Consider the following 15,949-nt stretch of genomic DNA (forward strand, 5'->3'; position numbering starts at 1 on the left):
TTTTTACATATCATTAAACCTAAAAAGACTATCCCATGTCTACCTCCCCGGCCCCATCCCACCACCCATCCCCACCCTTTAAACATGCTCCATGGTTTTTGGGGGGAGGGGAAATTCTCATTACACAGTTTACCATATGCCCATATATCTACGCTCACAGGCACAATGACAGGCAAACGTAAGATTTCTTGAGTGTGCACGTCCAGATGTCTTTAGTCCCATCCCTAGGCCTCAGGCAGGGCCCAGTTCTCCAACTCAGAGAGGGAGCCCGGCAGGAACAGTTTTGTGCAGGGTCTTTCCTGCTTCACTGACGTCCCGGTTGCCATGGTAACTGTTGAAGGGGATGATTTCGTTCAGAACCAGTCACCATGGGACCCTGCTGACTAAAGAAAGGAAGAGGGAACAGGACTGAATTGCAGAGGAGGACTTTCAATTAGCATTTGCACAGCCAAATTTACCTAATGGGCCCTTTCTTTACTGAATTGTTGTTGACCCTAAATCTTGAAAGGCTTCTAGGAATTAGTATGGACACTGCAATGGTAACTCCCCCCATCCTCCACTGCTTCTTTCCTTAAAAATCTATTTAGGTGCCACTAAATGAAAATGCCACCTTCACAGAACGACTGTGGCATATGCCACCACAGAGCACAGGGAAGAACACAGGAAACGTATTTCTTCTCAGGCTGAGGCTTCTGGCTTTCATGAGGCCATTTATCTAAGTCTCACAGTCTTAGTTTTAGGGAGATACTTTAGAACCACACCTGAACCAGGAACAATTTGTGAATGCTTTACAATTTTATAGCAGAAAAGATAAATATGGTTTAACGTGCCTTGCTGGATTATTTTGAATAAAAATAAATTTGAATAATAAGGTCAATCCCTTGGATAGCATTTGGACTATCCCAAGTCAGGAACTTAAGCTAGCTATGCACTTGTCTCATTAGGCACGCATATAGCTGATGGTTTCTAACTCGGAATCCTAAGCATGGCAATTCTGAATATTTATTTTGAGGGATAGAAATGCTGACTTTCAATGTGCAATAATGCAAACTCTATAAGAAAAGAGGTAGCATACAGGAGCTGGAGTATAATTTCAGGAAATTGAAGCGCCTTCCTGGTCCAACATCCACAGCTTAAGACATGTTTACATCTTTTATTTTAGGATAAGAATCAAGTTAATTCTAGTTTTTCTATGTAAGACTCACAGAGAAATTCAACTCTGTTAATTCTAATATTTGCCACTTTCAGAAAATTCATTTATCAGGAAAGCTGGATATGTGTTTGAAGAAAGTTTTAGAGAGCCAGCCAGATAGTTACTTAAGATATCACCTCTCTTTTTTTAGTGAATGATAACAGCAACAACAAAACCGGCTAATATTTATCATGCACCAGGTATTCAGTACATGATGTCATTTAATCCTATCAAACCATGAAACAGGTACTATTATTAACATTCCTGTTTTACAGACGAGGAAACTTACAGAAGATAAGTAACGTGCCCAAAACCACACCACTAGTTAGCGTGGGAGCTAGGATTGAGGAGTATTTAATATGACTCCAGAGCAGGCATATTATATGATAAGAATCTGTATCATGGATAATGGACTCAATCAAAATAACTTGTCAATTTAATGTGACTGATGTGATTCATTACTATGGGCCTCTGACAGAAGAAATCAAAAAGATTTCTTTGGGCTTCCCTGGTGGCGCAGTGATTGAGAGTCTGCCTGCCGCTGCAGGGGACACGGGTTCGTGCCCCGGTCCGGGAAGATCCCACATGCCGCGGAGCGGCTGGGCCCGTGAGCCATGGCCGCTGAGCCTGCGCGTCCGGAGCCTGTGCTCCGCAACGGGAGAGGCCACAACTGTGAGAGGCCTGCGTACCGCAAAAAAAAACAAAAACACAAAAAGATTTCTTTAAATCATTTGAGATGCAAAAAAAAAAAAGACCAAATCATTCATTCTTTTTAGGATGATTGCACGTGTACATCACAGCTTAGTGATAAAATAATAAAAACGATTTTATAAGGAATCATAATCTGAAATATTATTAAGGATGGCTATAAAACATGTTATGTAATGTACTAATTCTGTTAAAAATATTAAATTTATAATCACCAAACTTATTCCCAGCCATTGGGAAGAAAATAGACAGCTGTCTTCTATTCAAACCCATAAAAATCCCATAATACTGTGTAGCTAGGGTAATATTTTGAAAATAATTTATGTGATTCTTTTCCCCTCTGCCTGCCTGGGGAATCGATTTGCCTTGGGGATAGGGAATGTGGCACTGTTCAGAAATTATAAAAGTAATGGAAAGAAAGAAGGAAATAATATTCAGCTTCTGAAATTCAAAATAGGAGTGTACAGCAAGACAATAGGCTTGAAATCCAAGCTACCGTTTTGAAAGCCATTCTCAAAATTCCTTTATTTGTCATCAACCAAATATAGAAGACTTTGCTCAGACTGTTTGGTACCATAGAGCAGGCCTTCACACTGGGGCAGGCAAAAACTTTCCAAGGGGTTCCAGAGCCTGCAGGCAGTTCTATCGGAATTTCTAGATTCTCAACTTCCACAAGCTGACTTTCCTGAGAACTGGTGCAGTCAAGGTGCCATGCTCGTTCTTGGTTCCCATCCAGTAGTTTTTCTTCCCTTTTACCATAGATTGGTGAACCTCTCACCCACCTCTACCTCAAATCCTACAATGGTGAACTGCCTGGATTTTAAAAAGCCCTGGGAAACAAGCAAAGAAACAACTGGAAATATTGAGGATGCTACTGAGATATCAGTGAACTCAATAATTGAGTTAACGCATCCTTTTAAGAAACAAGAGCTTTCCAATTGCTTTAAACAAAACTGAAAGCAAACCACTATCCAGTTGTCCACTGAGAGAGTCATTACAACAGTTCTCTTAAAAGAAAGCTCTTTTTACAAAAGAATGACAGCTAATAAAGGCAGAATATAATAGTTAGAACACCATTTCTACAGGCCGCAGTGAAATAACTGATTCAGGCAAGGACCACAGCAGGTATTCAAACTATGAGATGAAAAGTTGTTGGGAACAGGTTGTTTGTACGTTATTTACAAACTGCAAAGGGAAATGTGTACTTTTTCAAGGGTGAGACTGGCAGGGGCTCACCATCTTAACCAAGTGACCAAATTTAGCATCACTAACCTAACAGTGGGACAACCTGAAATTAGTGCCTAACATAAAGCAAGGTGACCTACCCAACATTACTAATGAAATATTCTTTCTAAAAGCATTTAACCTGAATCTAATCAAACCTCTAGACAGAGTGCCCAGTTTGGGGGGAAAAAAAAAAAGGCAGGGGTTGGAGAAACAGATTAAAGACATCATGAGAAAATAATTGACCAAAATGAGAAAACAAAATATTCTACAAGAGAACTAGTCTGGACTTATCAGAAAGTCAATGTTGTGAAATAATAAGGGTGAGCTATTATTAAAGAGACTAAAGAAAACCAATTGCAAAGCATGTAATTTGATGAGATGCTGACTGGGGAGGGAGGGAGAGTTGGTATAAAAAAGCTCTAAAATATTTTGTGGAAATTAGGGAAATTTGTCTTGTGAACTGGATATTAGATGGTGTCATGGAATTATTATTTCTATTAGGTGTGAGAAACGAATTGTGGTTAATAAGTGGATTTCCTTATTCTTAGGAGATGCTGAAGTATTAAGGATAAAGGGTCGAGACGAATGCAAGTTACCCACAAATGGTTCAACAACAACAAAAAATATGTACGCACATAATCAGAAAGGGAAAGTAAATACGGCAAAACGTTAACTGGCGAAATCTGGGTGAAGAGTGTATGGGTGTTTACTGTACTTACTTTCAATTTGTTGTCTGAATGAAAATAAAAAAGTAATAAATTCTGCTCTGTGGTGAACAAGGACATGCCACATGGAAAGTAAGAGTCTCTCCCTCGGGCTTCCCTGGTGGCGCAGTGGTTGAGAGTCCGCCTGCCGATGCAGGGGACACGGGTTCGTGACCCGGTCCGGGAAGATCCCACATGCCGCGGAGAGGCTGGGTCCGTGAGCCATGGCCGCTGAGCCTGCGCGTCCGGAGCCTGTGCTCCGCAACGGGAGAGGCCACAACAGTGAGAGGTTGGCGTACCGCAAAAACAAAACAAAACAAAAAAGAGTCTCTCCCTCTAGGTCTCAGGTTCAGAGAGAAATAGAAGAGAATAAAGCAGCCAGTCACTGGGCCTGACCTCTTTCTAGACCAAAGGCGGATATGAGTGCACTCATTTTCTCTTGTAGTTGTTTCAAATTACCACAAACAGTAGCTTAAAACAACACAAATCTATTATCTTACAGTTCTATAGGTCAGAAATCTAACATGGGTCTTACTGGGCTAAGATTATGGTGACAGCAGGGCTGTGTTCTTTTCTGAAGGCTACACAGGGAGAATCTGTTTCCTTGCCACCCACATTCCTTGGCTCGTAGCCCCCTAACTCCTAAGTTCAAAACCAACAACCTTGTATCTCTCTAACCATTATTCCACAGTCACATCTCCCTTTGTCTGACCTCAGACTGGAAAGTCACTTGATTGGGCCCACCCAGATAATCCAGGATAATCTCCCCTCTCAAGGCCCTTAACTTAGTCACATCTACAAAGTCCCATTTGCCCTGTAAGGTAACACAGTCACAGGTTCCAGGTGTTAGGGTGAATATCTTCAGGGGTCCTTACTCTGCGTACCACAGTAAGTTACCTCCATGCTGAGAGGGGCGCCCAGGGCAAGAGCTCTCTGCCTTTGCTCCCCTCTGGGGACCACTGCCTAGGCCCCTCATACCTCATCCTCTGTACTCTGCATGGCCGTTCGGCCAATGGCAAGTTTCTCACAGTGTACGTAGGCATACAGAGCAGTCAACTGTCCCAAGTGTTTCCGGTTCCCTTGAAGCATGGATGTTCAACTAACAGCCAGGGGGCCTGCCGTGGTCAGGTGAGGCGACTCCACAGCCGGGGCCAAGGGGAAAAGAGTCCCCAAGGGGAGGAGGCCGATTCTCCCTGTGGAGATTTGCCTGAAGCCAAAAATGGGCCATGAATTTCACCAGCTGCAGGCTTCAGCATCGCAGGCCAGCAGGTTCCCCAGCGCTCAGGCCAGCGAGGGGCATCATGCCGGAACCCTGCCAGTGCACACTCTAGGTCTAGAATGAAGTCGGGGATACACCCCTCTCAGCAATTCCACAAGGATGTGTATGTTACCCCTCCCCACCCTCCATTCAAATGGATGTTATCTTCAGAGAGGATGACAGGACCTCCTTGGGAGGCATTATGAAAGAGAAAACATTTTTACCCAAAGGAGACTTATACTATTTAAAGAAACCACTTAAGAAATGAAATTGAACTATACCTGAGACTGAATTGGACACTTTGCCTGGTTTTTCTTCTCTCTAACCTAACAGTTGTGATGGTTTTAAAATATGTCCACAAATTTTTGATATGCCTCCCTTCAAATGGTGACATCTAATACTACTTCCCTTGAACATGGGCCAGACTCATAACCTGCTTCCAGTGAAGACAATGTGGCAGGAGTGATTCTCTGTAATGTCCGAGGCGAGATTATCACAAGGACAGTTTCTGCCTGGCTCTCTGCCTCTTGGATTGCTCAGCCCCCGTGTCGTAGGGACACTAAAGCTGTCTTGTGAAGAGGTCCACGCAGGGAAAACTGAGGCCTCTCACCAACCAGCACCAACGAGCAACAGGGCAGTGAGCCACCTGGCAACAGATCCTCCGGCCCTATCAAGCGACTGCAGTCCAGACATCTTGACCTCTACTTTGTGAGGCCCCAGGCCAGAACTGCCCAGCTAAGCTGCTCCCAAATTCCTGACCCACAGAAATTAGGAGATAATGTTTATTATTAAGTTCTTAAGTTTGGGGGGATTTTGTTATGCAGGTAACTTATAGATAACTTATACACAGGTGAAAACTACAGAAAACAATGATGAGAACTACCTTTTCTTGGCACATTCGAGCTGCAGTGAGTTACATGTGTCCATACTGCGTATGTGTGTTCCTCTTGTGGAAAGCATGTGGTTTTATTAGGCCAAGAACAGGAGGAGGGGGAGAGTGCAACTAGCCACATTAGAGTGCTGTCTAAGGGGAAAAAAGAAAGCCACTGAGGTGGAGGTGGATTTATTATAAAGACTCAGAAGAAGTGCAGGGAACTCAAGAACAGGAAGTGGCAGTTAGACCACAGATGGGACTGAAGGAAGGGACAGAAAGCTGTCAGAGCCAAGAGACACTGACTCCATCTCTTTCTCTCAGGCTACGGGACCGATTGTCCCCTATTTTCTCTCTCTTAATTAGCTGCATTCACCTGCTTCTCTTTTGCAATCAGCTGGTTCTGATTACTGGTCCCCAAATGGTGACCTCGGCTCTGAAAGTTACATGACCTTACAAGTTCAATGCTCCTATTTAAATGGCCCAGTCTCAATTAAAAATAGAACCACCGTATGATCTAGCAATCTAACCTCTGGGTATATACCTAAAGGAAATAAAATCACTGTCTTGAAGAGATATCTGCATTCCCATGTTCATCGAAGCATCATTCACAGTAGCCAAGATATGGAAACAATCTAAGTGTCTGTCGACAGATGAACGAATAAAGACAATGTGATAAACAAATACACTTCACACGCATGCACACACATAATGGAGTATTATTCAGCCTTAAAAAAGAAGGAAATCCTGCCATTTGTGACAGGGTGGATGAACCTGGAGGACATTATATTAAGTGAAATAAGCCAGACACAGAGAGACAGATACTGCATGGTCTCACTTATATGTGGAATCTAAAAAAGTTGAATTCACAGTAACAGTGAGTAGAATGGTGGTTACCAGGGCTGGGGGATTGCGGGAAATGGGGAGATACTGGTGAAAGGGTACAAACTTTCAATGATAAGATAAATACGTTTTGGAGACCTAATATACATACAGCATGGTGACTATAGTTAATAATAGTTGTATACTCAAAATTTACTGAGAGATTTCAAGTGTTCTCACCACACATACAAAAATGGTAACTATGTGAGATGGGGTGTTAGCTTGATTGTGGTCATTTCACAATGTGTATGTATATCAAAACATCATATACTTTAAATATACACAATTTTTATTTGTCAATCATATTTCAGTAAAGCTGGGGAGAAAACATATGACCCAGGCTCTCAATGTTCTGATCTAAATTCTTAGGAGGCAGAGTCTGTTTGACTCAGCTTAAGTCGGATACAGAGCGGATCCAACCAGCTGCAGGCACTGGGATGGAGCAGAGTTCCTGGGCTACCCCTCAACACTCTCTAACAAATTTGGCAAGTTTTATAAAGGGGAAGCACAAGGAGAGGGAGGAAGGGACCGACGGAGGAAATGACTGGCATCTTAGTATGTGTGTGTGTGTTTTTAAAATTCCATGACCTCTCCACTGGTGAGCCTGCCAAGGCACAACACCTCTGGCCTCCATGTCACCTCCGTTTGAATCACCCACCTGAATACGCATACCCTTCACACCACCTGGGTTTTCCCACATGGACACCATGCTGTGTCACGCATGGTTAGACCTGAGGCAGTTTCCTCTGCTGTGTCCACCTGGGGAACACCTATTCCCATCTCAAACCCTGCTGCCTTTCATCTTCTCTGAGGTTCTAGGTCCCTCTTAGCCCCACCCCCTGCAAAATAAGTTACTCACACCTTCTTTCTTACTATAGTACTTCTTTAATTTTCACATATATTACTTCTTTTATTGTATACATTATACTGCATTGTGTTCATAGATTCCTATAGGGAGCAATGTCATTTAATTCATCTTTAGACCTCTAGGATCTCAAAAACAAAGTAGGTTCTCAACAACAGTGTTCCAGCACACTGAACAAGCATGATTTCAGGGACTAACTTAAAGCAACTTAATTTTTATTTCCCACTGTCCCAGTGAAAACACTCTGTAGTGCCTGGTACTCCCATCCCTGAATGAAAACCTGAGCTGCCCCATTCCTTTTTATGGTCACTTTTAGGTAAGAAAAGTTAGTAATTAAAATTTCCAGTCCAGTATCATAGTCGAAATTTGCCCCCTGACGTACAGGAAAGGCTTCCCCCTTCCCACCAGTTTGCAGCCGCTGTACCCGGGAAAGCTGACGTTCAGGCAAAGAGTGGAGCCACGTCCCTCTCTCCCTGCTTTGCCTGTCTACCGGCACTCCAACAACTCCACTCAAGTATCCTCTGCAGAAGCCTTTCCCAGTCTTCCTCGTGACTCCTTTATGACCCTGACATGGGTGAGAGTTTAAGAGCAGTCGAATCAGTTCTCAGCCTCCTACATCTTGCAGAGTCCTACAGAGCAGTCTGTCTCTGGTATTTGTCACAGGGTCTCGGGAAGCACTCCTGTTCTGACATACTTTTATAACTGTTTAAACCGTCAGCACTTGGGATTTTTCTACTTCGAACTTTCAATAGGTCTCCCTCCTCACCCCAAGTCTCCTATCCTTCTACCCCATTCCACTCCTCACTTCTGCATCCACCCACTTCCATAACCTCTAGTTATTGACCCCTGCAGAGTCTCTGAATACTGTCTTCTTACCTAGGCAACAATGTCTGGCCATTTCACCAACGCTCTTGCTAGGGATTAAACTCATGTGCTTCTCAAGAAAAGGGACCCAGTGAAAGACAGATTACCCCCTCCCCTTTTGGCAGAAGATACTCCTGGCCATTACTGCTACGTTTGGGTCTTGGCATCAGTGACTGAAGTAGTATGGTGGTTTCAACTTCTAAATTACTTGTATCTCTAGAAACCAGAGTCGTCCTAAAGGAAAGTACCTTGTCTCTTAGAACCTCACATTCTTGACCCAGACACGCCGTCCCTCCTATTCTAACTGATTCTCTACTCACTGAAAGTCTGCAAAACAGACTTGATCCTCACCTTTCTCACCTGTTAGTACTGACAGGACCACTTGTGTAGTCAGAGCAGCCACATCAACCCTATGAGGCTCCGGGAAGAGGTTTCCTCATCAATGGCCTTTCCGCTGGAGAACACCCACGTACATACATGTCAACGATGACTCGATGTCCCTCCCCAACCAGTGGAGCAACTGTAAAAGGTCCCCGCACCCCACTACTGCAGTCCGCCATGCTCATGGCCCAAGATCCACAACGCGGTAAAGCAATAAAGACATCCCCGTCTTGTCACCGCTGTTAAATTAGCACCACGCTCTAACCAACTGAGCTAACCAGCCAGAATTGTGTCACCTGTGCTAATCAAAGGCCCAACTTAGGAGGCCAAAGTCCTCCATCTCTGCAGTAAATCCTGTGTATTCCTGGGGCCTGTATTAATGACCTCATCACTGACCTTTCCCAAATCACGATGCTTACCACCTTATCATAGTGCCCTCTCTCCTGAATAGAGCTCACTATGCCCTACTCATCGGCCCATCTCAAGCTCTAGCCCTTATACCTCTAGAAAATTTTCAAATATATAGCTATCCAGACAAGTGGTCTTCAACCACAGGCCTAACTTCTTTTCTCCTCCTGCTTAAAGCAGTGGTTCTCAACTTTAGCAGCAAAATGAAGAGCTTTAAAAAATACTGATGCCCAGTTTCCACTCCCAGAGATTCTGATTGAATTGGTCTAGGGTGAAGCCTGGGCATTAGGACTTTCTAAAGCTCCCTAGCTGAGTCTACTGTGGAGGCAAGGTGAAGAATCTGTCTTAAGGCTCTCTGAATACGGATGCATCCATGCTACACAGAACATCCACATTTTGGTGAGGAGATGGCACGCGTAAATGTGGTGGGAGGCTCAAGGCAGAAACTATTTGTTGATCATACACTACATATCAAGTTCTACGCTAGTAACTCATGCAGTCTTTTCAACTGTACCTCATTTCCTCTTTACAGTCATCCTATGAGGTAGGCACTATTGTCCTTATTTGACATACAGGGAAACCGAGGCCCAGAGAGGGCACACAGAGTGACTGGTATGCTCAAGGGTCAAACCCTTTCTGTGACACCATCCTGAAGAGGTCACGCCTCTTACAGCTGGATGACCCTGTAACGGAGCGCCGCAGGGCGCAGCCCTTAGCCCTCAGCCGTTGCTGCCCACCCTCACCCCGCACCCCGTTACCAGGCAACGGTTACCGGGAGATCATTAACGCCGGGGGTTGGAGCCTCAGCGAGAGGTCTTGCTCAGCCATTGGTCGGCACCACAGACGGCCCCATTCAGCCATTGGTCGGCGCTGCCGTGGGCCCCGCCCCCAAGCGAGCAACTGTCAAGGAGCCACCGTTTGAGGGGCGTTTTGAAGCCCACGGTCGGCGGAGCGGTGGCCGTCCACTTGGAGAGTGAGGTAAGAGGCCGATCCCAGCCTTCTCCCTGGGGCCCTCCAGCTCACCCGGCCTCGGGCTGGCAGACGAGCTGGGGGGCCCAGGGAACAGGCTGGGGGTGTGCCCTGCAGGGCTCCAGAGCCTCGCCAGGACCGCCCACGGGCCGGGCCCAGGCCCTGAGGCTGCGGTGACCCTCTCCCCCATCCCCGCCTCTGCGACCGAATGGCAGCGGCAGTCTGCATGGGACACAGTCCGGGGAACCTGGCCCCCACTGTTTACGTGACCTGAGGAGCCTGAGGGCCAGCTGGGCCCTGGGCGCCTGGCTGCCTCAGCGATGACAGCTGGGCAGGGTCTGGGGACCTGGCCCGGAGGGAGCCACCGTCTGAGATCTGCCTCTTCAGCCTGGGCACTGGTGGGAGGAGCCAGACTGGGTGCTGGACTGACGCTCCGAGGTTAGGGTGACCGCCCCCCTTCTCTCCACCAGGCCTGGACCTCGGAGGGCGAAAGTCGTGCCTTGGGACCTTCCCCTTTTCTTGTCAGAACAGAGAGTAACATTTGCTTTGGTGGAGATTTACAGGAACATCGTGACTTGACCATGACCTGACCACAAGGACAAAGGCTCTGACACCAAGAAGTGTGCACCAACTAACCACGCCCCTCCCTCGCCTTTCCTATAAAAGGGCTTTGCTGATTGCTTTCAGGGAGTTTGGGGTTTTTTAAGGTGTGAGCCACCCATCTCCTTGCATGGCCCTGCAATAAACCTTTCTGTGTTCCAGACTCCAGCATTTTGGTATTGTGTGGCCTCACTGTGCGTCGGGCACACAGGATTTGCGTTTCGGTAACAATCCCACTCCCCCCAAAAACAGGCGCCAGCGCAGAAACCCTAGTCTATTGCATCCATGGATCTTTTTTTTTTTTTCCTGGAACATTTTCCCATGAACTCCACACATACAGCCCAGTTACTAGGCTATACTTTAGGCTGCCAAAATGAGGCGAAGTGCTCCAGGCAGAACTTCTTGATAGGGGACTACTAGGTCTGGGCCTTTATTAAAGTACTTCCACTCTATTGACCGATACCTGGGTCCTTCTCCCTCACTGCTAACTTAAACCCTGCGGCTTTCTATACTGAGTTTTTCTTACAGATGAAGCTATATTGCTTACCTACAAGCCATTCCTTTGCTGGTCTACTAAAACCATGTATTCCACCGTTCCTCTGCCTTGTACTACAGACAGTACACAGAGCATCAAAATATACTGGCTAAGCTGCATACGACTGCTGCTAACATCAAGATGGGGCTCTCGGGGCCTCCCTGGTGGCGCAGTGGTTGAGAGTCCACCTGCCGATGCAGGGGACACGGGTTCGTGCCCCGGTCCGGGAAGATCCCACATGCCGCGGAGAGGCTGGGTCCGTGAGCCATGGCCGCTGAGCCTGCGCGTCCGGAGCCTGTGCTCCGCAACGGGAGAGGCCACAACAGTGAGAGGCCCGCGTACCGCAAAAAAAAAAAAAAAGATGGGGCTCTCTTACCTAGTGACCTGGGAGGCTAGCAGCGACAAGTCGGTACTTTTGTTGCGCGCCAGTGTCTTGGTAGCTCAATTCCACCACTTCACTCCATGCAATCCACATTGCATTCCGCCTGAGGTATGCTTCGAGGGGCCAGGGGACCCACTGGGAGAGGACACTGTGGGTGGTACCTTTCAGGCGCTGCAGGGCAAACTCCAGTGCTTGCGCAGGTGTCCCACATACCCTGAGAGAGAAAGAGGTCAGATGGGTCAGTTCTCTCAAAACACTTGCAGAATTCTTGACTCCCGTTACCTTAACTGTCCTTCCTCATCCCAACCTCAGCCCCTGCTCACGACTCTGGCTTTTAGAATCCTCCTTGTTCCACTCACTTAGGGACTCCCCTATTTCCACCTCACCCACGAGGAACTAGATGTGGAGCATTTCTGCCTTTCTGTTTACAAACACGCACAGGGTCGCACTATTTGAAGGAAGACGTGCTCTACTGCCCAGAGTTCTGTTTTCCTAGTTTCCCCTCTCCACTGTGCTGCATGGCTACTGCCTTCATGCACCGCTTCAATTTTCCCACCTTCTCCCTCCCACTGCACTACCTTATTTACATTCACATCTTCTCTTGGTCTCCAGAAAAAAAAAATACAAAGAAAACATAAGGTTTTCTTTCTTGGCCCCTCAGATTTGTTCCTCTATTTCGCTCCCAGGGTTATCTTTCCAAACACAGAAAGCTCACCACTCTGGTTTAAAGCCTGGACGGCTCTCCCACGCCCACGCCTTTACTACTCGATTCGCTGAAACCTCCTCACAGAGTTCACGGCCGAAACAGAGCAACGGAAAGGAGTGACGACCGTATAAGCGTGTGGAGTTGTGACTGCAAAATCTCGAAGAATGTAGTGTTGTGTGCTCGAATCCATCGCGTCCACGTGAGTTAACCTCCGACCTTTCTCGAGGGTCAAATTTGGTTGACTATTACCAGCCAAAACGTTTCTAAATGTTTTCGCGCTAAAAATGATCAGTCAAGCGCATGAGCAAACGCCCGGAGGGTGAGGGGGCGTCCGCTGTTCGCGCAGGCAGATCTCGCGATGTTTGGGCCAGCCCGGGGAGTAGTAATGTTTTTGGGGTGCTTTGAGGCCTATTTACGCCCCCACCTCTCCTCCAGCCCCGATGGATTAATGCTGTCGTCAAATAAAAAAAATCAAGACTCCGCGGCGAGAACAAACGAGGCTAGAAGTAGGCGACACGCCAGCGGCAGGTCTCCGGGGCCGAGGAAGGGCTTTTCTCTACGAGGCCCCGAAGGCCGCACAAGTTCTTCAGAAACAAAAGCCAGAAGTCTGTAAAAAATGGAAAAAAGCCAACCAGTTTAAAACCTTAGAATGCGGTGTGGGGATTTTTGTTGTTGTTTTTCCACTTTTCACTGTAGGAAAAATTCCATTGGCTGACAACACACCAAGTTTCCCCCTTCTACTGCTACTGCGCCTGCGCGGGGCTTTGTTTACTACCTCGGGCGGCCGCTGGGTACCCACTTCAGAGTCCGGAGTCTAAGGTCTTGGTGTGTAGTTCATGATCAAAGTCGCGTTTTCAGCTGGGAACACGGGTGGGAGGTTAATAACAGGACAGGTTAAGTGTAAACCTGAAACCAGTGAAAATACGAGCCGTAATGAAAACACGAGCCGTAATGAAAACCAACCTTGATCACTTAGAAATCGTTGCCTTTTCAGATCTGTCATGGAAGAGCTTCATTATGAACGTAATGAAGGTGATAGCACCACTCTAACCATAACTAAGAAGTGGTAAGCAGCAACAGTACTAAACCCAAAAGCGAAGGTCGTATTCAGGTACCTGTTAAAAATATGGACTCCTGTAATGGAAAATATGCAAATAACACTAACCCTAAGCCTATCTTGCTCAAATTTCGAGCAATACCTGCATCGTTAAGAATGACTATTGAAAAAAAAAAAAAAGACTCGAATCAGAGTCAAAAAGGGAGCCATGCAAATTTTGAAACTAAAAACAGAGATGACTCTAGAAGCAATAGCCAGAAAAAGCACAAACCAACAAGCAAATTTTCGAAAACGGTTTTAAGTTCCCTTCAGAATCAGTTTCAGGTGGCTTAGAAGACTATGATACTTACAAAATGAGAAGATCTGGTGAAACTTTGTGTTATAGATATGACTGGATCTGTTTGAAAACAAAGAAAACGCAGGCAAGCTGATTTTTTAAAACTATCTTTATGGAAGAATTTCCAGTGATGCGTTTTAATGTGCTCAAAACAGCCTTAAGTAACTGGTAGATTCAGCTAAACCTAGATGTTTATCTTCGAGTTGGATAATAGCATAGATGTTAACAATTGGGAAATTTTGTTGGACTCTGTTAGGTTTTAAATGATGGATTTGAAGACTTTAATTTGTAATAGAAGAAACTTTCTACAAAAGGAAGGTGAAATTTTTAGGTAGCATGAAATCAAGTAGAGGAAAAGTATGGACATGTGTGCAGATGGGGCCAGATTTTGAAGGCTCTGGACACCTCCAGCATGGTTCACAGAGCCTTCACCTTAAAAAATCAGCCCCTGGGTTTTTCTTATTATGTTCGATATGATAGTAAAATTTAGTAAATGTAGCAATTTGGATACTTACCCTTTAAGGCAACAATTTGTACCAAAGTCACAAGGAACTTTAAAATCCTGCTCCGTTATCTAGAGGTACACTCATTTGGTTGAAGTAAGGTGATAGCCAGTTTTCTAAGCCAGGACTGAATTGACATTTTCTTCCTGAAGGAAAAGAAACGTAGATAAGCTGAATTGATTCTTTGTTCGCCTATTAAGGTGATTAAGACTGACTCATAAACACTGCTTACTTTGTCAAGGCAATCAACAACTGTAAAAGAAACTGAATGCTTTTATTGCACATGATGAGATGGTTCTAATGGAAATAGAGAACAGGAATTGGATGAAGAGTTGATATGGAACTATGAATCCTTTGAGACTACTGGTTCATTTACATGTGATGAAAATGTTAGTGTAAGACTGGTAAGTGGTCAAATAAAACTTCGTCTTTGTTCACTGAAAAAAAAAATCCTTTGATGAGTAAAAGAAACTCACTACTGAATTGGTTATCCATTCAGTCTGTCATACGACTCAGGAAATAGACTTCCAGAATTTCCACAATCAGTAATTACCCTGACGTTGTAAAGCAGTGAAAAAAACTGCTACCATATGTGTCCACATATTTATGTAAACCTGGGTTCTTGAATTATTGTGACCCCAAGATAAGAAATTGCTGATCAGTGAATCTTGTATGCATTCCCAATCACCCAAAATTGGTTGAATCAACACAATATAATCTTACTTATTAACTGAGTGATAGAACTTTTTTCAAGATAGATAATTTTAAACATTTTTTGAAGTATTAAACACGTGATAGCCAAATTGCAGTGTTTGTGCATGAATCCTTAATGATAAACAAGGGACTTCAAGAAAACTGTGCTCCTGCTTCTAGCTCTGCTCTCTTGCAAGTGTTGGGAGTAATTCCAGCACTCTTGTCACACCTGAAGAAAGAATGTTCCAGTCAGTTGGAAGGGAATCATTAGCAAGGGGGTGGGGGCATATGGGAGAAGAAAGGGTGACTTTGATTGTGAATATTAAGCAATGCCCATTAAGGACATATCTGCTGAAGCACTCTTCCTGCTGTTAGGGAACTCCTCTCCCGCCTCCCTCCTACCCCCATCTTTGCCTGGCTGGCTTCTTCATTGCGTTTACATCTCTGTAAGGAAAGATGCCTTTCTGTTCTGCCATCTTCAACATACCAGAGTCTTCTGTCATAGTCACAGAATGGCTGCCACAGCACCAAAAATCATGTTCTCATGTGAAATGTTCAAACAGAAAGGCAGGGATAGAGGGAGAAGAAAAAGAAAAATGCTTTCTCTTTGTGGCCTCCCTTCTTATCAGGGTGAAAAATCTTTCCCATATGATTTAACAGACTTCCCTTCACATTTCATTGCTCAGAACCTTGTCACATGACTACCTCTAGCTGGGAGGAAGGGTAGGAAAATACGTACAGAAGAAACAAGTAGTTTTTTAGAAGTGGTGCACTAAAAATAATAGGACTTATAGAAGATAGAAGCTT

The sequence above is a fragment of the Monodon monoceros genome, unplaced genomic scaffold (assembly GCF_005190385.1).
Source record: "Monodon monoceros isolate NGI ecotype Baffin Bay Population unplaced genomic scaffold, NGI_Narwhal_1 Super_Scaffold_6, whole genome shotgun sequence".
In the NCBI taxonomy this organism is placed as follows: domain Eukaryota; kingdom Metazoa; phylum Chordata; class Mammalia; order Artiodactyla; family Monodontidae; genus Monodon; species Monodon monoceros.